At 39.8% G+C, this 22,925-nt stretch overlaps 1 protein-coding gene across 9 annotated transcripts in view; it reads left to right on the plus strand.

The window, feature by feature from the left end:
- Positions 1 to 22,925, plus strand: part of PDE1C (phosphodiesterase 1C) — a 419,031-nt gene that overhangs the window by 162,933 nt on the left and 233,173 nt on the right. The window lies entirely within an intron of this gene.

A 22,925-nucleotide genomic window follows, 5' to 3' on the forward strand; every position in this document is an offset into this window, starting at 1 on the left:
AGCTTTTTCCACATCTCTGTCACTAGGTTGCCTCCCTCACTCAGTAAGGGGCCCACACTTTCCTTGACTTTCTTCTTGTTGCTAACATACCTGAAGAAACCCTTCTTGTTACTCTTAACATCTCTTGCTAGCTGCAATTCCAGGTGTGATTTGGCCTTCCTGATTTCACTCCTGCATCTCCGAGCAATATCTTTATACTCTTCCCTGGTCATTTGTCCAATTTTCCACTTCTTGTAAGCTTCTTTTTTGTGTTTAAGATCAGCAAGGATTTCACGGTTAAGCCAAGCTGGTCACCTACCATATTTACTATTCTTTCTACACATTGGGATGGTTTGTCCCTGTAACCTCAATAGGGATTCTTTAAAATGCAGCCAGCTCTCCTGGATTCCTTTCCCCCTCATGTTATTCTCCCAGGGGATCCTGCCCATCAGTTCCCTGAGGGAGTCAAAGTCTGCTTTTCTGAAGTCCAGGGTCCATATTCTGCTGCTCTCATTTCTTCCCTGTGTCAGGATCCTGAACTCAACCATCTCCTGGTCACTGCCTCCCAGGTTCCCATCCACTTTAGCTTCCCCTGCTAATTCTTCCTGGTTTGTGAGCAGCAGGTCAAGAAGAGCTATGCCCCTAGCTGGTTCCTCCAGCACATTAGGCTTCCCTAATGAATATGGACAGGGATTGCCTGTCTGCAGACCTTGTCATGAAACCACACTATAGGCCTCTTATACCTGATCCAGATTTCCTCTGTATCCCAATTTCCCATTGAACACAGGAGTTCGGGGTGCACAGGGAACAGAGGACTGAACCCATATTTGGTTCATCTGTAGGACAGCTTGAGTACCTGTGATTCTCCAAAGAACAAGAAGTCCTTATTGGTTATGGAATGAATGTGTTATATTTGCTAGCAACAACTGTATTGAGACATGATTTGGGGTCTCCTCATGCTGAGCTTTACCTTGGTTGAACTCTCCGTGTGAATAAGGACAACTCACCTGAGTTAAATTTTTCCAGGATTGGGCCCTTTGTTGGCACAGTCCTGTTGGTAGTGTGGACAAGGCCCAAAAGTTTACCACTAGGCCAGTGCACAATGTGAGAGGAAAGAAGTCTACTTCATGCTTTCTGGAATGTTATCTCCGAAGGAACAGAGGAAGTGAGAGACTCTCAGAGCAGTTTTCTCTGATGAATGAAAAAGGGACAGGGGAGGAAATATTTTTAATGAATAAGTAAAAGCACAGCAGCTTTGGGAGAAGTTAATTAAAAAGAAGTGTTTGGAGGCATAGTAGTTCAGTAGAATGTGATAAATTTTGCTTCAACCCTTCAGTCAGTTTTATTCCCTCATGTCTTTTTATATGAATCTTAAATCAATAAATGACCCCTGTAGGTAACAATAAGAGAGGAAGACTGTGTTTCACATGAAAATGTTGACTAAGAAACACTGTAGTATTTTTTCCATAATCACAAAAAAGCTTTTACTCTTCTGGTAGTGGTGCAAATGAATCATGTCTACACTTTAAGAAGCAATTATTTATTCCCACAGTTTAAAAACAAACACACATAAAACGTAGTGTGGAGTATAAGAAAGGGGCTCCTTTTGTAAACATTAAACTGAATGTTTTTTAAATATCAGTGCTGTATATCTGGGTGGTAAAACTCACAATCTTGCACAGAAAGCAGGGATATGAAAAAGTTATTTTGGGAAGATAAATTTAAACCCCTGGCTCAAGGGGAAATTAAGGATCTCTTTATGGAATGTTCTAAACAAAACAAAACAGAACAAAAAAACCATGCTGAGATGGGAGTCCATACATGCTGAGACCATTGAAATAAAAAGGAGGGAGTGGGACGGAGGGAAGGAGAAGGGAGGAAGTAGGTGAGGGGAGAGCACTGAAAAATTCAGTGGTTTTTTTATTTTTAAAGGCAATGAGGCCAGCTCATCCCCTAATCTGCCAGCTTTTGGTGGATTCAAGCACTGTATTAAAACCAACTCAGCTTCTAAAAGGATTTTAAAGGGTTTTTTCTTCCTGAAATTCATATCGATTATTCCTAGTCAGTTTTCCTGTCTCATTCTGTCAAAAATTTACACCAATCCTGATCTCTGTAATACTAAAACCATTTGGCTTTTTCTGCTGTCTAGTGGGGGATGAATCGAGACCCAACTGCTCACATCAGGACTGACCTAGTAAAACACTAAATTTGTGAAACATGTCTGCTCAGATTTGAATTTCCATCAAAATGTTGGAGATTTGGGTAAATCAGAGGTTTTATAGGGGGGTTGGATTTTTTTTCTTTTGGATTCACAAGGCTGTTCCCAATCTCACAAAGTGCTGCTATAAATACTAGAAGGAGTAACTTCATTGAAGTCTATATAGTTAATAGGGGTAAAATTAATATGAGGCTCACAGTCTCTGGAGTGTATGTGTGTTAAACTATTTTCAAGGTAATTTAGTGTGCGTGAAAGGCCATATATCCTTAGGGCAGAAAAAAGCATGGCCAATGCCAGTGGAGAATTTCCCCCATAATACCCTAGAGATGTGCGTCAACTCCGAAAGTTTCATCCTGGGGTTACTAAAAGCAAGTCTCTGTGCCCACTCTACTCCTGGCCTCAGCAGACACTTGCCCACTAGTCTTTTGCATTCATAAAAGAAAAATGTATGCATGAAAAGTGGATTCATTTGGAATGTGTCTTTGTATTTAAGCAAAATTAAAGCCATGAAGGAGACAGAGGGTGAAATCCTGGCTTTGCTGATGTCAATGACAAAACTCGCATGGACTTCACTGTGACCAGGATTTCACCCAGAATGTAGAAAATCCAAGTTGTGGCTCTCAGAGAATTACCAAGCACTGCAGGTTGCTTGTTACTGCCTTTTTAACTTGCTCCTGGCAAACTCTGGAATTCAGCCGTTGGCCCAGATAAGGGGAAGTTAGGTGGTGCACCTCCTTAGGGGAGCTCTTCCCAACCATCCTACCCCTCTCTTGTCTTTCTCTGGGATGACATATGGTCCTGGGTGGGTGAAGTCCCTGTGTACTCATGAATGCAGGGACTGGCATGCAGGGGGAGAGGGTCCTTGTACCCCATCACTAGTGGACCCATGTTAGAGCTTGTCACACTCCCTCTCAGAGAGAGAGACAGAGCAAAGAATGGGTTTATTAAGGGGTGTGTGTGTGTGTGTGTGTGTATATATATAGAGAGAGAGAGAGACCTAAAATGTGATGTGTGCCACGTTTTTCCTATATTGCTGTGTTGTTATGCTGCTATTAATGTGACACCACAAATGGATATTGCTAGGTCTGTGGCATCACATCAGTAGTAAAGTGATTTGTTACACTCATGGGGTCAGGTTTCAGAGTAACAGCCGTGTTAGTCTGTATTCGCAAAAAGAAAAGGAGTACTTGTGGCACTTCATGAGCTGTAGCTCACGAAAGCTTATGCTCAAATAAATTGGTTAGTCTCTAAGATGCCACAAGTCCTCCTTTTCTTCATGGGGTCAGACACTATATATGCACAAAACTCCCATGAGAGTCAGAGAGCTGCCTGGCATATATCCGACGGTTCTGCTTGGCACAATTCTATGGCACAAAATCTTGACTCAAATTTGAATGGCTAAGGCTGTATTGTGGGCTTTAGCCATAGTGCTGGTTTGCAGTGGACCCCACCAGAGTGAGAGGAACATGTCTTGTAGAGTAGCAGGCAGAGCATAGGGAACAGGAGAACAGCATAAACTCTCATGCCTGGCTGACCAATTTAGATGGGTGGTACAAGAGAGGCTCAGATCCTACCTTTTCCTTTACCCCTTCTGGGGTGACTTGTCCCCTAGGGTTCACTAACAGGGAGTGGTCCTTGTTTTTTGGTGAGAACAGATTGCAGTTCTTGCTGGTCCCTCCTGCACAGAGGAACAAATGAGGCAGCCTTTCCTCTACATACCCGCCCGCACTCGGGCTGAACGCAGTGTGGCCCAGAGAACTCAGATTTCTTGGATCGGTTTGAAAAGTGAAAGGAGACTAAGTTGGGAGAGAAGGAATCTGGAGATCACATACAGCAGAGCAAACAGATTCACAGAAGAGGATGAGGAAGGAGATTGAAGTTTATTGTAAAAAAGGAAAAATAGAAGTGTAGCCATTCCTGCTTGTTTTCCCTTATCACCTTATCTAAACATTTCTTAGGTTTGTTTAACCTTAAGCATATGATAAATAAAAGTGTATGACACACACAGCATATTTACACACATGGGGTAAGATTTCCAAAAGTGCTTGAGAGACTTAGGAGCACAAGACCCAGCTGAGTGCTATGCAGTTTGAATCCTCCCTTAAAGGCCATGGCATAGCAGCAGAACTAAAGACAAGAGTAGCTGTCACAGCTCTAACATGGGGAAAGGGCAACAGGAGCTATCTAAGTATTTCTCTTTCTAGCTTAAGTTTTTGAAAGCACCTAGCACTGTGGTGTCTAATAGAGGTAGGCGCAAACCTAAATAAATAAATAAAAAATTGGACAAAACTTTTTTTCACCAAAAAATGCAGATTTGGGTTGACTTGAAACATTTTGTGAGTTCACGTTGAATTTGCCAAATTGTTTCAGTCAAAAACTCCAAGACAAACCCCCCAAATTCTGAAAAAGTTGAAGTCTTTTTTTTTTACTTTCAGTTAATCAGAAAATTCAAATAAAATGTATTGGGGGGGGGGGTCAATCCAAAATGATTCCCCTTCCCAATTTCTTGGTTCATTGACTGAACCAAAAAATCCGTTGTTTTCAGAGCTCCTGTATGTAAGTGGTTGTAGAACAGTTAATGATAGCACTTAACATGCCTTAAAGTATTGTCACAGTCCTCAGCATGATTGTTGGAAGGCTTTTTTTTCCTGCACTCATTCATCCTTCTCTTTTTCTTTCCTTCTATATTACTCCCCTCCACTCTCCCTAACCTCTCCACCTACGTAGTAGTGGATTCTCAACTCCTCGATGACAGTGTATGGGGAGCCATACTGAGCCAGAAACATGCAATGCAGGAGCGTGGAGATGTGCAGTGCAGCTCCTATCTGGTCTCCTTAACTCTGCCGTCTTCCCCTCCTCAGTGGAACTATTTCTGTACTATTCTAGGAGGGTCATCCAATGAGAAGAGGGCAGAATTTATCCTGTTGCTCTGTGGGGGAAGAAATGATATATAATACAATTGTTTTAATGTTTTAAATGGTGAAGATACATTGACACAGTATCTGTGTTAACAAGCCAGAGGTGTATGTAATTGGTGAGGTCAGAAACATTAGTGGAGCTTCTTTTCCTCTGCCAGGGGCCACTGCTGGGTGTCTTAAAGGCCCAGTCCTCTGCATCCTGCTCACGTACAGTCTCACGCAAAATGGTTGTGAACACACACAGAGAGTAAACACTGTTTATGAGAAATGTGCATGTTGTCTTTTCACGAGCAAGATATTTAATATTTGGTTTGTTAATTAGAAGCACTGCCAGAGCAACACCAGAAAGCTCCTCACTGCACAAAGTAACGGCACTGAAAGCGTTGGATAATGTATTTGTAGCTGTTAGTAAATGCCCTGAGCAGGGGTTTTTGAGCATTGTTTTGGAAAGGGAACACTGCATCTTTGTACAGCAATTTTTTCACTCCAGCTTTAGGTTTGTTGAAAAGTAATCCGAGTGTTTCAGCCTGTAACCCAGAGTCAGGGGAGGGGCTGGCACAAACATGAGATTTAAAATTCTGCGTCATACCAGCTGTCTAGTAGCAGACAGTGGGGGTGGGGATGGGTGTTTGTGTGGGGGGGAACAATAACAAGCAACAGTTTGATAGATTTACTAGAGCTTAGGGCAAGATGCAGATTTGTTTTGTGACTTTGCATATAGTGCTGGACTGGGTTGATGTAATTCCAATCCATGTTTCCTGTCTTGATATTTAATCCAGGTTATGAATGATGACTCTTTCCCTGCCAACATCTTGCATTCTGTAACTAATCGCCAAACCACCCTGACTGAAACAAAACTGGACAGCTGCCTGTTTGCCTCCATGGGATTTTCAAAGTGCTAATGTCACATAGTGGCTTTGATTGAAAAATGTAATCCATACCCTTTCATTTAATTAAAGTATGTTAACCTTGTAGCCCTACTGGCTGGAACAAGATTCCAGCAAAGCATGATTTATTTGCTTTGAACATACATGATACATACATGTTGTCATTGTTTGTTCCACAAAGATTCTTTTCATCTCATTTTCAGCAAAACTATTCCCTCTTACATTGCTTGTCGATATGACATGTTTCCATAACAGTTCTTTTAGTAGGAAAGTAAACAGGATACAACGAACAGGAAAGATTGCGTATATGGTCCCGTTATTTAAAACCTTGTAATAGCAAGGAATCAACCTTACTCTCTGTGTTGCCATGTGAACACAACGTGCAACACATCTATCAGGATCTACACAGAATGCCAGGGAAATGTAGCCCCCCCACATGCTTATTCCACAAAAAGTTTAATAGTCTATTTCAATGGGAGAGGTCGCAGAGTATGCGTGATCGGGTACCACCCATCCTGTATTTTGAGGGTCATCTCTTTTTTGGTGCCAAATGTTCCACAAGTGTATCCAATAGCCAGCTACTAAGAAGCATTTGATCAGATAAAAAGTATGTTTTCAAACAGGAATCATGCAAAGGATCACAAACTGTGGTAAAATGTTATTCCCCCCCCCCCCAATGAATAAAACATATAGGGAACTACTTCTTTAAAACTAAGTTCTGTTCCATACTTTTCATACCCTTGGCCTTTATTTCCTTAAAAGGTAGGTTCCTTTCAGTGTGTATGTACACATACTTAGTACGTACATATGTGTACTGTATAAACATACCTTTAGTTCATCCTTTTTGTCTCCAGTGTGAGAGAGAATATTTGCTTATAGTATACCAACATAGGTAAAGATCAATAGACCATATTATTTTCAAAGGGCCAAATCCTAACAAAATAACTCTATTTTGCCTAGGTTTTACTTAATTCTTTTTCAGATAAATCCACACTAATTTAAATGGAAGTTTGCCTATGTAAGGTCTGCGTGAAAACTGAGTGAAAACAGAATAAGGACTTCAGGATTTGGCCCATGCAGGCAGCTGTTGTTATAACAAAATGTTAAGCATAATCGAAAGCAGGCATAGTTCTCAGAGTCCTGATCTGCACAGAATCTACAAAATTTGGGCCAGGTTTTTGAGTAGTCATAAGCACTCACGGCTTCCGTTGTCATCCCATTCAGTTCTTTAAAAAAAAAAAAAAAAAAGGTAAATTCAAAAATATCATGCCCATTGTATATTTACTTCAAACTTGCCATGTTTTTGGTTTGGTCTCATGGATAGTTCAGATAACAAAAAAAATGTAGCCCTCATTTTGCTCCTTAAGCCTGCCTGTGTTTCTAGGTTTTTCCTACAGAGACCTCTCTCTCACCAAAAATCCTCTCCCACCTTCCTTACATTCATGGTGGTTAGTGAGCCAAAACTGCCATAGAGAGTCAGCAGGAATAAATCAGTATCTCCCTGCTGGGTGCCAACACCGGCTATGTCAAGGGAGGAACCCTGCTCCAAGACCTTATGTTTTCTTGCTAATACCTCTCTGTTCATGGATACACATAATATCTGATACAGGCTGTAAGGGATGCTTCGCGTTCTCTCTCCATGTTATACAACATAATAACATAATTATTAAAGACACAATTATTTATTGATAAACTAATAGGTAAAGCTGGTAAGAAAATGGAGAAAATTTTCTGTGGAAAGCTTCAAGAATAATGAAAACTTTTTTGTGTGTGGTTTTTTTTAATTTGCAGGAGGTTTTATTAAAAAATTGAACATTTTGTTCATTTCTGAAAGGTGGAAAAACTCTATTTTTGTGTGATTTTCAGTTTTCATTGAAAAACTGGATTTTTTTTTAAATATACAGAAAAATGTTTGGAAAAAAGACCTCTGACCGGCTCTCGTAATGAGTGTAGTTTAGTCACTGTGGGGCTGACCCAAATGTCACTGAAGTTAATAGGAGTCTTTACATGAAAGGGGCTTTGAATTAGGCTCATAGGGTTTAATCCTGCTCTCACTGAAATAAATAGTAAAACTCCCTCAGACAGCAAGGGGAACAAAACTGGGCCTATTATTTGCATGCAGAACTGTAGTTGAATGCCCTTCATACCACAATATTTTTTATTTAAAAAGTCTAAATAAATAAGATATGGCTCAAATAGGTATAATAGAAATATAATATTTAGTTAGTTAATAATGGATAAGTTACAGTCAGTCACTGATTTTAACCATATAGATTTTTTTTCCCTTTAAGTGAATTCTGATTGTTTGCTGTTATAACAATACAGGATGGGTCAGAATCATCTGTGATGTAACTCCATAGACTCCAATGAGGGGCTTTAGGAGGTGGTTTAACTTAATAAATTACATGTAATAATTTTTCATGTTTTTGGTATAAATTGATGTCTGTTATGTTTTTCATCTGCTACTTACATGTGCACATTTTGTAAAAATTAAACTAATCTAAATCAGTACAATCATCATATCAAACCATATTTATGCATGTATGCATATTTATGTCAGTTGAAAATAAAATACCTTTACCTGGTTGATACTAATATTCAATCTACAGTCAGTTTTTCAGATAACATGTTATATTTATATGGGGTCCTAGCCAACGCTCAGTGAAGTGAATTGAAAATCTTTCCGTTGAGTTCAGCGGGCACAGAATCAGGCCCATAATGTCCATCATTCTGAAAGATCCAAAAAGCATTTTGCAAATTGTTTACAATAGGGATCCATCTCCTGCCAGTAGAAATGCAGGTACCTCTGGGATGAACAGTAGAAGCCATTCTGCACAAACAAGGCTTCTGATAATGTGTTTAATACAAGGAGAACAGAAAAAGAACCATTCCAGTTGATACTACAGGTAGAATTTGGGTAAACTGATTATATTCAGAATATCCATGTGGATAGTTGATCATTACACAACAGTTAACACCTCTTCTATCACAAAAGGTTCTAAAAAGGTAGACATAGCCACAAAATGGGCAACTATTAATCATTCAGCCATGCCAGCCACTGTCCGTTTTGGGGCTGAAGTTGAACTGTTCCAAAAGTGCATGTTTTTAAAAGTTGCAAAGAAAACTGAATGACTAAATTGGTGGAAGTTACTGGTCAGCTAAGTGAGATGCAGTTTGTTGAGCTGATAGACATGCTTTTGTTTTCTGCTGATGTAGCGAGAATATTTTCTTAATTTGAACTATTTGAGAACCTGAGCACAAATTTCATCTTCATTCTTGACAGATCTGGTTTCCAATGTATAAAACTTTAGTGTCATCCTTGATCCTACATTTTTCTTATAGATCCTCATGCTCACCATGACTGTTGCACATCCCATCTCTGTTCCCAGCCCACATCCCAACTCCCCAGGCTTCATTGTGTGCCGAACATTGTCCTCAGCATTCTCTCATGTAGTGAGAAATTTGTCCCCATACAACTTCATTAGGCCACCATTCAGTATAAGATCCAATTCAAAATGCCCACTTCTTGTTTTTAAAACTGTACACATACCTGTTTTAGCTGACCTACATCTCATTTCAAATTGCAGCCGATATCTCACCTTATTTCCTTCACCTACCTCTTAATTTCTCTGTCCCTCTGCAGTCACTTATCTCTGGCTGTATTGTTTAACTCAACAGAGAATTCTGGTATACAGCCTGTATGGAAGATACTCTGCATGATAAAGGTATTGTATTATTGACATGAGAGTGGAAAAAACATGAAAGCTAGTCCTGTTTCAATCAATGAATTAAAATAGATGGCAAATTGTGACCCAGGGAGCCTCTCAATGCCAACTGGCAGAGGGCATACCATACCATAACTCACATCAGGCCTGACTTGCTCATTTCCCCAAACTCACTGTGTCATAATCTATCTAAAACATGTCATGTGAGGTATATGCAAACTAGTAGCATGCCGGTCATTAATAATATTGCGTGGTGTATGTACGGGTGATGTATAAAGAATTATAGATGTGTGCTGGAAATATGTTCTTGAAAGGTGTTTGGCAAGCAGTGTATGAGCACAACCTGTCCTATACAAAGGAATGTTGGTTCATCTGCTTAACTGTGTCTCCAGTGTAAACTGAGCAAGGCAAGACCAGAAATAATGGAAGCACATATACACAGAAGATAGTCATCAAACTAGCAAGTGGGGGAGATGTCCACTTAATGATCATGAAGGGGGATGGAGACTATACTCCCAGGAAGCATTCCTGGCTCTTGAAACAGACAGTGGGCACTGGGAATTATAAGGAGAAACAGAAAGCCATTTTGGTATCCGTCACCTGAGGAAGAAAAGAGGCCAGATATTTCAAAATCTGAGAGAGGTGGTTCCTTCAGCTAAGGGGGTTGAAATCTCTGGGAACTGACTGTAGGTGAGAAACCTGCTCAGACAAAGATTGTAACTTGCTGAAGTTAAGTTTCAGTCACTAGAAAGCAAATCTTTCGCTATTACTTGAAATAACTTAAACTTATGGTCTTTGTTAATAAACTTATTCTTGTTTTATTACACAGCCAACTCAGTGCTGCTACACTGAAGTAAAGTGTAGGTCTTCAGCTGTTCTAACAGGCTGTTCTGTACTTTGTCTCTTTGGAGGCAGCAAACTTAAAAACTTCTGTGAGTGTCTTTAGGAAAAGGGACTGGACACTGCAGAAAGACATCTCCTAGAGAACTCAGGAATTGGGGCGCACTGATTGTTCCCTTCAAGGCAAGATTTGGACTGGCAGAGTCCTGAAGAGTTTGCTGACAAGGCAGACAAGCTGGTATGCTTGGCACACATATAGGTTAGCAGCAGCAAACCTCACTGTTACTGAGGCAGTAACACAGTGGCTTACAATTCTGTGTGATCTGAGCAAGACATCACATGGAGGAAGATAGCTTGTTCTTGGAAAATTTGGTGGCCTCAGTGAATTGTTAAGATAGGTTCAGTGCCCCCAGAAGCGTTAAGCTGAAATTTGAATACTGGTGGCCAAATTATAGTCCAGGTTATATGATTTCATTTTTAAATTTGATGTATACATTTTTATTAATATAGGCTGTAGTACTTTGATGTATATATGTAGTTAATCTTGCTGTGATGACACTTGAATTGATATGCAATTCATTCAGCATATTGAAGTGATTGGGAGAGGAGATTTCAGTTTATTTAAATAATCCTATTGGTTTGTAGTGAGTATGCAGCCATCTATGTCAAGAGATAGACAAATGTAAATTTTAAACAAATATGTCAACCCCCCCTTTTTAAATAACAATGTATTTTTTTATTCACCTTGCACTCTTCTCCTCACAATTTTCTTCTGCTTTTACTACTTCTGAACAATATGTAGTGATCGTTAACTAATGAAAATGCATATTACACTGACAGTGTAATATCTTCGCTTTCAGGGCTACAACCATCTCCAGCATATGTGTTAACTCCCTTAACTTAATTGGAGTTACATCTGGATTATATTTGGTCCAACAGTCTTCCTCTTTCTTACTCTCTCCCCCTTTGCTTTCGGTATTTCAGAGGATCTGGTAGTAAAGACTGGTATATCCATTACAGCTGGGTGAATAACTGATTATTTGATTCATGGTGGTTCTGAATAAAAAAAAGTCAGGTTTGGGTTGAACCAAATCCATTTTTTTTTTCAGAATTGTTGGTAAATAGTCTGATTTGGGTTGAATTAACATTGTGTCGGGTCTGAAACACTGAGGTACTGGGAATTTTGAAAGGGCTAGATTTACAAAAGAAGAGGGGGAGGAGGTGGCAGTGGCCTCTTGTACTTTTTTAGCCCATGGTTAGGATACTTGGGTTCAATTCCCTTCCTTTGCCTGATAAGAAGCAGGGATTTGAACTTGCCTCCCCTCTCCCCAGAGAGTGCCCGAGGTATTGGGCTATGGGTATTCTGGATTCTCTCTGTCTCTCCTGTTGATGCTGTTCCATTTTATATAAAATGCTTGAATAGTCCATTGGGCCAGAGAGAGAATTTGAGACTGACTCGATAGCCCAGTGGTTAGGGCACTAACCTGGGAGATCTAAGTTCCAGTCCCTGCTCCAATGACCATTCAATTTATATTATACAATGTAGCCCAGCCTTCAACACGAGAAATTGAGATAGACCCATCCTAGAATAGTCTATGGGCTGGTGGTTGGGACAGTCTTGTGGGAGATCCAAGTTCAAATCCCTACTCCACATCAGGCAGAGGACGGAATTGAATCTGGGTTCCCTGCATGGATGAATCCCCTAACCATGGGCTAAAAGTTATAAAGGGGGCTATTCCCTCTCCACTATTTTGTGACTATAGCCTGATTCTTTTTTTGGCTAAAACTATTCTTCAGATTGGCATCAAACTTGAGAATAGTTTGTGTTTGACCAAAACTGCATTTTTTTTGGTGAATAAACTATTTGTCCAAAAATTGTAACCCAGCTCTAGTTTACAATATATTTTAGTAACACATCGTTGGAAGAAGCTGGAGGTGGTGATGTCCCTGACTCTCACCCATCTATTTTGCCAGACATAAATTGCTCTTCTCAATTTCAGCTTGTTAAAATATTAAACCTATTTATAACAACCTTACCATAGGACCTATTGTAACAGTAGAAGCCCAGTTCTGGCAGTGCAGAAAAGCATAGATCCAACAAAGTCTTTCATACTATGTGGTGGAATTTATAATACAGCAGCACCTCATTATCTCTCATGGTTGCTGAACGATCTGTTCAGATGAGCCTATATAGAGAGGCAATGATGAATGGCTGTGTTTTGCCTGAGCTGAGAACACAACAGGGCTCTAATATAAAGACAGACATTATTGGGTGTCTGTTAATGGGTGATTAAGTTCCCACTGTTATCTTAAATGTGTTAATTAAGAGACTTTTAAATATAAAAGGAAAAGGAGCACTCTGACCCATGAAATAACCCATTTAAATTATTTCCATGCAGAAACCAGACATTGGATGGTTGTGTTTCTGCTGGAAAAGTGGCTTTGTAAAAAGGTACCTTCTTAAACAACAGGCATGCTCCTTCTGTGTATTTAGAGCCAGATCTACTGACTCTAGTGACAAAAATAAGTTGTCACTGCCTTCCTTGCTTGCTAGCAATGCAGAACCAGCCCAGTGGAGAGAAGATAATGAATTGGATTATTTTCTGGCTCATGCATCATTATCCAAATTATTATCAAAGGTGCAATTTGCCAAGTCCCCAATTTTAACCTCACTTACTCTGAAGACTATGAGGCTGCACAGGTGTAACTGAGTGCAGGACTGGGACCTGCAAGATTGTTATTACTGGTAATGATACATGAGCAGGAAATAACATTGCTTGACTTTTAGATCCCATGGTGAGTTTGTGGGGCTCACAGTTAGAGAAAAGCAACCTATTAATTGCAAATTTGGTTAGTTTATTTAATCAGTCATTGAGATTCAGTAAATATGGAACCCCACAATGCCAATTTTGGAGTCACTGTTCAGAGTGAAACGTCACCTAAGTGATTCAGATTATTCTTTAGAAACTGTGTAGGAGTGAAGGAGCAATTCGTTTAGCTAACTAAGATTCTGAGTTGTGTGGTTTTGTGGGAAAAAACCTACATGGTTAGCAGAGCTACTTAGCCTTACTTTTCCCCCCACTCAGTCAATTTAACTACTTTTCCCAGCGGGCTAACATATGGAAATGTGGTTATCTGAGATAAACACACTCCTCGTGTGTTGCCAGCATGTGGGCCTGGATGCACAAAAGCAGTTAGGTGTTGTGACACTGATGGTCACAGTGCCTAACTTTTAGGTGCCTAGAAAATCACTGTGATTCATAAAGTCTGAGTTAGGTATCTTAGACCACAGTCCATAAAAGCCAGCATGCTAGGCAGTAGCTGCCTAAACTAGCCAATGGGAGATGCTGACCAGAGGGGTGTGTGCTCAGCTCCACCCAACTTATGGAGATAAGTAGAGCCCTGTGGTTTTTGCAAATGTGAGATAACACAAAATAAAATGGAAAAACAATTAAAACAACAAACTCACCCTGCAGTGGCACCTCTTACTGCTCCTGTCTCCCTTTTGGGTACTGTGATCTGGCACTTGCAGCACCACTCAGGTTTGGCCCAGCTGCCACTCTGTCAAATTTGAGTGAGTGGCATTGTGACCTGGTAATGGTGTGTAAGAGAACAAGACAATCCCGTTGACCCTCGAATGGGTCATTTATTTCTTAGAGAAAGTCCCAGGAAAAGGACAAAGACTTTGCCCAATGTTTTTTTGTCCTTCCTTGAGTTACGGCTCAAGTATATATGTCCCAACTGCTGGGTTACCAGAGGGTTATTAAAGGAAGCTTTCCTACTGCTATGTATGTTTTCTCTAGGAAGCCCCCCCAGTTTTAGTGGCTAGCTGATGGTCAGCATTCTTTCAAAGTGCACAGAGACTAGTAGATCCAGATCTTGCTCCAACTTTTTAAACACTGTTTTATTTGATTTCTGAAAGAAAAGAAAGAATTCAAAATTAAGTTACGTTTATATAGTGTCTTTCATTCAAAGGATTCCAAAGCACCACTGAAATACAGCCATCTCTGGAATGGAAGAGAGAGGAGCGAACCAAACTGTGGACAGTAGTGAGAGAAGGAGAAAATAAAGTAGTGTTGATTAAGTAGCCGTGCTTCGTAATCTCTTTGTGAACCAGAGTCTGGGAATATTATTTTATCTCCAGTAGATCTTTAATTCTACCTAACCAAGTCACTATTACCACTACCAATATTGATCCATTTATCACTTAGAGGAATCTGTCTTTTATATTTACATTTTTTTCCTTGTTACTAAAAGAGAATTACTATTTGGAACCTTTACTGGTAGTCTTGGTAAAGGTCAACAAATGTATGTACGTGGAGACTGAGCAGTATCACACTTCTAGAATTGTCTTTTCCATGCAAGAGTTGAGCTACATTGACAACTAGTGTGGTGAAATATGTATTGCCACCATCTGTGCTATAACTTTTCTGCTAACAGGGATTTTCAGTTTGCAGAGTTCTTTTCCAGCTCCTTTCACCATCACTAAAACTAAAACTTAAATACTCTTTAAGGATACACATAATAAGGATAAAATTGTTTACAGGTATATATTACAGTCCTGCGGGATTGGTTAATGTAACCACCTACAGAAAAGTTAGACTCAGGAGACCACACGTAGGTAATGTAATGAATGTGGCTGCCTAGGTCTTCACGGTCATCAAGAGGGAATAGAACTGCAGACTTTGTGTTCCCAAAGCACGGCCCCCAAAAACATGAGATAAAGGAAAACTGTCATTAACTACAGCAGTGTTAGGACTTGCACCAATTAGGCCAATCATAAGGGAGCAAAGTGATGAGGCATATTTCAACATCACAGTACTTTACAGTAGGTAGTACCGGTTATTCATGCTGAAAATAATTCATGTTTTTATCTGCAGGAAGAATGTTTTGGGAATCTAGGATCCCAACATATAAACACTGCGATGATTAAAATTTGTCTACTAGTATCTCCTCCTTCAGAACAGTACCAGAGAAACCACCTTGGTGAACTTCATGAAGTTCTCTGCTGAGAGAAAGGCTATACGTGATAACCTTTGTAACCACCAGTGTGAGACTTGACCAGTCAGATTTGTTTGTTACAAAACTTTCTATCAGCTATGCCTGCAGCACACCTTTAAAATGAATGTTCTGTGGATATTAGGGTTCTTACACAGTCTCGTTGCCGTTGAGATACTATTCAATACAGTTTAGGTAGTCATGGATTTTAATTCTGGTCCAAACCTGGAACACTTTGTATGTTCTTAATATAACACACTGTAGGACCCCGCTGATCAATAATGCTTGATGAGATGTACAAGCCAGCGACAGGTATGTTTGTTTTATTATATACCTGTATGGGGAGAGTTACACAGGTGACATAATATATCCATGAAAAGGTGCTGGATTGCCATAGCTGGATACTGAAGTCTCTTTATCTGCAGGAGAGATACAGCATGGACAGTGGCAATGTAGGAATGCTAGCAATGTGCCTAAACCGTGATTTGGAATAATAAAAAATAATCACTTATGAGCGGGTAAATCATCTAAAATGCCTGTTCTGTCCTTGGACTCTCATTTTGCAAAGGTCTGTACAGAGCCTTTCATTTTGCTTCTGTGTTGCCTTGGTGTGAAATTTGCCTTATCTGTTCAGAAGTATGGATAGTGAAGCAACTGGCTCAGTTGATACATTGACTTTATTTCATTTGCTTCAGAGGCTTTATTGTAGCCATCCCCCATTTTGTTCTGCTCTGATATAATCTTTTTGCAGATGAATCACCCTTTTCCATTGGCAGCTTCATGTATTATAACTGAGTCTGCCCTTGCACTGCTCTGAGGCTTCTGTAACAACATTGACTTTGGCGGAGTTACTCATGACTTACGCAGATTTAAATAAAAGTAATAGAGGGTCCACTGAGTCTGAGTCTTAATTTCATTCAGTATGAAAAAAAATATCAGCTTCTGCTAGTATGTTCTTTAACATAAGTTAAGAGCAGTTTATTGTAGTAATGCATTCCACAATAGATGGATTTACATTAATAACACTTGCTGAATGGGATCCTTATATCCCTTTGCCAGAGCACCCATGCAAGGAGAAGGGAAGCTGAATTCAAGTCAAATCCTTATTAACCCAGATCTGGCAGAGCCCCTGAACCCTATCATAGGCCATCAGCATGGGATGTACAACAAGAACGAATGCAGCATCAGTCATGATTAAGGCTACATTTATATCATGGCGGTCATGGAAGTCACAGAATCCATGACATCCGATGAAGTGACCTGTAGCTCATGAAAGCTTATGCTCAAATAAATTGGTTAGTCTCTAAGGTGCCACAAGTACTCCTTTTCTTTTTAGAGACCTCCCTGACATTCTCTGCTTTAGCCCCTGGGGCTGCAGGACTCTGGAGCTGGCAGTGACAGGTAACAGTGACAAGTAACAGACTCCTGAGGGGGCCTTCCTCAGGGTCCCAGTGATGGTGGGGAGATACCTCAGGCGAGTGGCTGAGGGTGTCCCATTTTCTCTTTGGGAAATATGGTCACCCTGCAACTCCCAGCCACCATGGTGGCGGGGGAACCCAGGGAGCCTCAACAGCAAAAGTCACAGACAGATCATGGCTTCTGTGAATTTTTGTTTATTGCCCTTGACCTGTCTGTGACTTTTACAAAAAATAAACATGACATAATCTTAGTCATGACTGCCTTCACTAGCCTGCTGTCATTCTGGTTACCTTTGTTTGTAGAAAGAGAGGTTCTTGTGAGTTTCCACTGAACAGCTATCTGTTACAAGGTTTATCCCAATACCAAAATTTATACTCCGGACAGAATTCTCTGCCCCTGGAGGCACAGAATTCATGTGGCCCGCATATTTCTGTGGCCCCCCCTTGTCCCCCGCATAGAAAAATGCAAAAGAAATTTGCAGGGGGACATGCGCTTCTTCCCTGGCATCGCAGACAGTGCATCTGTTCCAGCGTGCCTGGAGCAGCCTCAGAGATGCAAATCACTGTGGGGGGAGGGGGACTGGGTGTGCATGTCTGCGGGGGAAATGTTGATTACCATTAGGAGGGCAGGGCTGGCCAACAAGCAAGACAGACTGTCCCTCTCACTTGCCACTGGGGCTTGCTGGGCATGGAGGGGGGTAGGTCTTTTTATTATGCAGAAGGAAGGCTCTGTCCCCAAGGCAGCAATGTAGCAGCCTGCCTGCCTAGTAACATGTGCGTAACTTCTTGAGAATTGAAAAAACACTTAAATATTAGTGTCATGTTACAAAGTTGTTTGTTTTTAAATTAAAGAAAATAGCTTTTTTTAAAAAAAAAAAACAAAAAAACCCCACATTTTGTTAATGTTGCTGTTAATGGTTAATTGATCTCATTCCCTGAGGCAGAAATGTAGCAGCCTGCCTGTATAGTAACATTGATAATGTTCCTGTTGTTAGTTAACTCTTCCCATTCTCAGTCAATTCCCCTAGGACCATAAAACCTGTAAAAGTTTTAAGGCCCCTACATTGCCAGAGTGATGTAAAGCCCTATAAATGACAGTAAGGGAATCAGCTAAGAAGATCTATGTGCTTTCTCACTTTTTTCCTGTGCCAAAGTGGCAGAATGGGGTTAGATTACAGCTCAGGATTTATTTTACTTACTCCTTTAAAAAAGAGGACTTTGAGGGCAAATAATACATTTACCAAGCAGTCAATAAAATGTCAGGATAATCAAAACCAAGCACTTCCCAAAGTACTCAGTCAGGTCCAGGACAATGATTAGCAAAACTGTATGACTTTCATGTGTGAAAGTCTGAGCAATTTAAAATGACATTCTCCTTTTTTTTTCTTTTTTTTTTTTCTGTTTAGTGTTCTGTAATGTAATTTAAATGAAAATCTAGGATTATAACTGGATGCAGGTTATTAGTTACCAAGTGTTTGTAACTTAACTTTCATGTGTTAAGGAAATGCTGAATAGTTATTGTGACTTTTTTGTGTATTGTAGTTTAAATAACTTGCCAAAAAATTGAAACTGGTGTGATTATATTGCGTTATTTTGACAAAATGTGCAGAATTTTGCAGAATTTTTAATTTTGGGGCACAGAATTTTAAATTTTTTGACACAGAATCCCCCAAGGAGTAAGTTTAATTTAGTTCCAACATTCTCCTTTCAGATCAGATTCCTCCTGTAATGAGATTAATTTGGTAGCCCGTCCCACCCTTCCCTACGTGTAGGCAAATGAGACAACTGCAGAGGGAGCTGCTGTTCATTCCTGACCATTTCTGCTTGTTAACTCAAGGTAGTCTTTCAGTGTGTAAGCTCACATGAATATTGATGATTCTAGTCACTAGTGGATTCTGAGAATGTTTTCAAAGGAGTCTTAAATCAGCCTCTAATTTATGACTTGTGCTATTGTGTGTCCTAACTACCTGATCTTGTGTGGGAGGCAAGTGCAAACAGGTAGATGTCTAAATTCTCTTATTTTTGATTGCATATTAGAGGCTGTTTTTGAAAACTTAACTTTACAGTGTCAATTCCTTCCCCGAGCAGCTTTGATGATCAGCAGCAACAGACTTTGTTTTTGCAACACTGGATGGAAATGCAGGCATACCATAAATTTATTGCTATATGCCTGCAGCTGTTGGTGGCACACAGTTTTTTTTTTCTTTTAAAGACAAGCATGCATGCATTAGTGATACTGAGCCTGTAAACAGCTGTTCCTTTAACTACATTGTTTTCACCCATACCATGCAAATTATATATCTATAAACAAAATCAGTAACTTGGTTTGCATATGTAAAGTGACTGTAATGGGAGTGCAGGTGTGGAAATTATACCACCAATACAGAATAATGCTTTTTGAAAATCAGGCAACCTTCCCTTTCCTAACACTGTTACCTATGATACTGCAAGGTTTTCTAGTGCAGTGGTTTTCAACCTTTTTTAGAATCATAGACTTTAAGGTCAGAGGGGACCATTATGATCGTCCAGTCTGACCTCCTGCACAACGCAGGCCACAGAATCTCTACAGATGTCAAACTAACAGGCCTGTAGTTACCTGGATCACATTTTTTCCTTTCTTAAAAATAGGAACTATGTTAGCAATTCTCCAGTCATACGGTACAATCCCTGAGTTTACAGATTTATTAAAAATTTTTGCTAATGGGCTTGCAATATCATGTCCTAGTTCCTTTAATATTTTTGGATGAAGATTATCTGGACCCCCCAATTTAGTACCATTAAGCTGTTCAAGTTTGGCTTCTACCTCAGATGTGGTAATATCTACCTCCATATCCTCATTCCCATTTGTTGTCCTACCATTATCCGTAAGGTCCTCATTAGCCTCATTAAAGACTGAGGCAAAGTATTTGTTTAGATATTGGGCCATGCCTAGATTATCCTTAACCTCCACCCCATCCTCAGTGTTTAGTGGTCCCACTTCTTCTTTCTTTGTTTTCTTCTTATTTATATGGCTATTATACTATTGGTTTTAATTCCCTTTGCAAGGTCCAACTCTACATGGTTTTTGGCCTTTCTCACTTTATCCCACCATGTTCTGACCTCAATAAGGTCACTTTCCTTGCTAATCCATCCCATCTTCCACTCTTTGTAGGCTTTCTGCTTTTTCTTAATCACCTCTCTGAGATGCTTGCTCATCCAGCTTGGTCTACAACTCCTGCCTATGAATTTTCCCCCCTTTCTTGGGATGCAGGCTTCTGATCGTTTCTGCAACTTTGACATGAAGTAATTCCAGGCCTCCTCCACCTTTATATCCATAAGTTCTTCAGTCCAATCCACTTCCCTAATTAATTTCCTTAATTTTTTAAAGTTAGCCCTTTTGAAATCAAAAGCCCTAGTCACAGATCTATTTTTCAGAGTAGCAGCCGTGTTAGTCTGTATCCGCAAAAAGAAAAGGAGTACTTGTGGCACCTTAGAGACTAACAAATTTATTTGAGCATAAGCTTTCGTGAGCTACAGCTCACTTCATCGGATGCATGTAGCTCGAAAGCTTATGCTCAAATAAATTTGTTAGTCTCTAAGGTGCCACAAGTACTCCTTTTCTTTTTGCAGATCTATTTTTGTTTATCCTTCCATTTAGTTTGAATTGAATTAGCTCATGATCGCTCGAACTAAGGTTGTCCCCTACAACCATTGCTTCTATGATGTCCTCACTACTCACCAAAACTAAATCTAAAATGGCATCTCCTCTTGTTGGTTCAGCAACTACTTGGTGAAGGAATCCATCAGCTATTGCATCCAGGAAAATCTGAGCCCTATTTATTATTATTACTAGCACTTGTCCTCCAGTCTATATCTGGGAAGTTAAAGTCTCCCATGATCACACAATTCCCATTAGTATTTACTTAATTAAAAACATTAAAGAGGTCTCTGTTCATATCCAGATCGGATCCCGGAGGTCTATAGCACACCCCAAGCACTATCCTAGGGGAGGCTCTAGTTGCTTTCTTCCCCAATGTGATTTTTGCCCTGATAGACTCTCTTATCCATTCCATCACTTCTTATTTCTTTCCAGTCTACCTCATCACTGATATACAGTGCTACTCCACCACCTTTGCCTTTATTTCTGTCTTTCCTAAACAGCACATACTCTTCAATAACTGTAGTCCAGTCATGACTACTATTCCACCATGTTTCTGTTATCCCGATAATATCTTGTTTCACTTCCTGCACCAGTAACTCTAGTTCCTCCATTTTGTTACCGAGGCTCCTTGCATTAGAGTACAAACATCTTAATTTTTGCTGTTTGGCCTCACTCACATTCTTTACCCGATTAGGCACAGACATTCTACCGCCAGTATCACCTATTAGGCTGGTATGTACACTACCCTTCCTCCTTATGTCCATTCCCCTATCCACGGCTGTAGCCTTTCTTACTTAGTTTTCTTTCCTCTCAATGTTAAAATCCAGCGTGGAGATTACCTGGACATCTCCCAACCATCTCCCCCAGATTCCTAGTTTAAAGATCTCTTAATCAGTTGTGCCAGCCTCTATCCTAGAAGTCTATTTCCTTCCTTACTCAGGTGAAGTCCATCCCAAGAGAACAGTCCTCTGTCCATGAATGCTTCGCAACGGCCATATATCCCAAAGCCCTCCTTATAGCACCAGTGCCTGAGCCATCTGTTGAGCATCATAATCTTATCACACCTTTGTTGCCCTCATTTGTGGACCCTGAAAAAATTTCTAATGAAGGTGTAGACCCCTTTGGAAATCTTAGTCATAGTCTGCAGACCCCCCAGGTGTCCGTGGACCACAGGTTGAAAACCACTGTTCTAATGCAATATACTGATCTCAGATGAAAGAGTGCTTTGTGAGTCTTTTTTTAATGATAGAAATCTACAAGTGAGTAGAAGAGTGAAATGTGAGTCAAATGCAAACAGCACCATAATGTAGGTCCATCTCTGTTAAAGAAATTAAAATTAGAGCTGGCTAGAAAACTTGGAAGGAACAGTTTTTGGTTGGAAAATGCAGTTGAAATCAAAATACCTTGTGGAATCATGTAATTTTGTCTAAATGTTGTCGTGAAGTAAAAAGTTCTGATAGTGTTAAAACAGGATGTTTCAACATTTTCTGAACAAATTGTTTTGATGTTTTTCCTTTCTAAATGACTTTTCATTTAGAATTTTAAATTGTCTTAAAATAAATTAAATTAAATGTTTCAGTTGATCTGAAATGAATTTTTTAAAAAGTTTCTTTCACAGAAAATTTTGAAACTTTGGGTTTCTGTTCTGAATTGGATTGAAAACAAATTTTGGAATCTCAAAATCCTCCATGAAACAGAAATTCCGTTTTCTGCCCAGCTCTAATTAAAATTAGTGCTCTAGTGTTAGATAACTTCAAGTGACTTTGAGCTTTTCTCTTTGTATATCACGGTTTTGTGAATGTCAGTAGTAGACAATAATCCATTAAGTCTCGATGCTACTGTTTGTGAATGTTTTGTTGTTCTACTCTTGTGTGTGAGGATTCTAACAAATGAATTTTCACACAGGAAAGCCTTAACTAAATATTTTCAAACTTTTAAAACTAAATATCCAGAAGTTTCATTAGTCCAATATTGCTCATTGTCTAAAAACATCTGAGTATGGGACAGAGATTGTTGTACCAAATTTGTACTATCTAAAGATAGTAGAGGGTTTACCATTTGGCAACCATGATACAGGGTCCATGCCTTCAATTAAAAATAAAATGTCATTCCATTCCTTGTGTCCATGCATTTTCTGATTTTTATGGTTTTTAGTTTTAAATAATACCTTTTTTGCTTTGTTGTTCTGGGCCTGTCTCACAAAAAGCAGCAATATGTACAGGGACATTCGCTCGCGCGTGCATGCACACACATACACACACATGCCATGCCTGCTCCTGCTTCAACTGAAGTTAATGGCAAA

This window comes from Lepidochelys kempii, chromosome 2, assembly GCF_965140265.1.
Source record: "Lepidochelys kempii isolate rLepKem1 chromosome 2, rLepKem1.hap2, whole genome shotgun sequence".
Classification (NCBI taxonomy): domain Eukaryota; kingdom Metazoa; phylum Chordata; order Testudines; family Cheloniidae; genus Lepidochelys; species Lepidochelys kempii.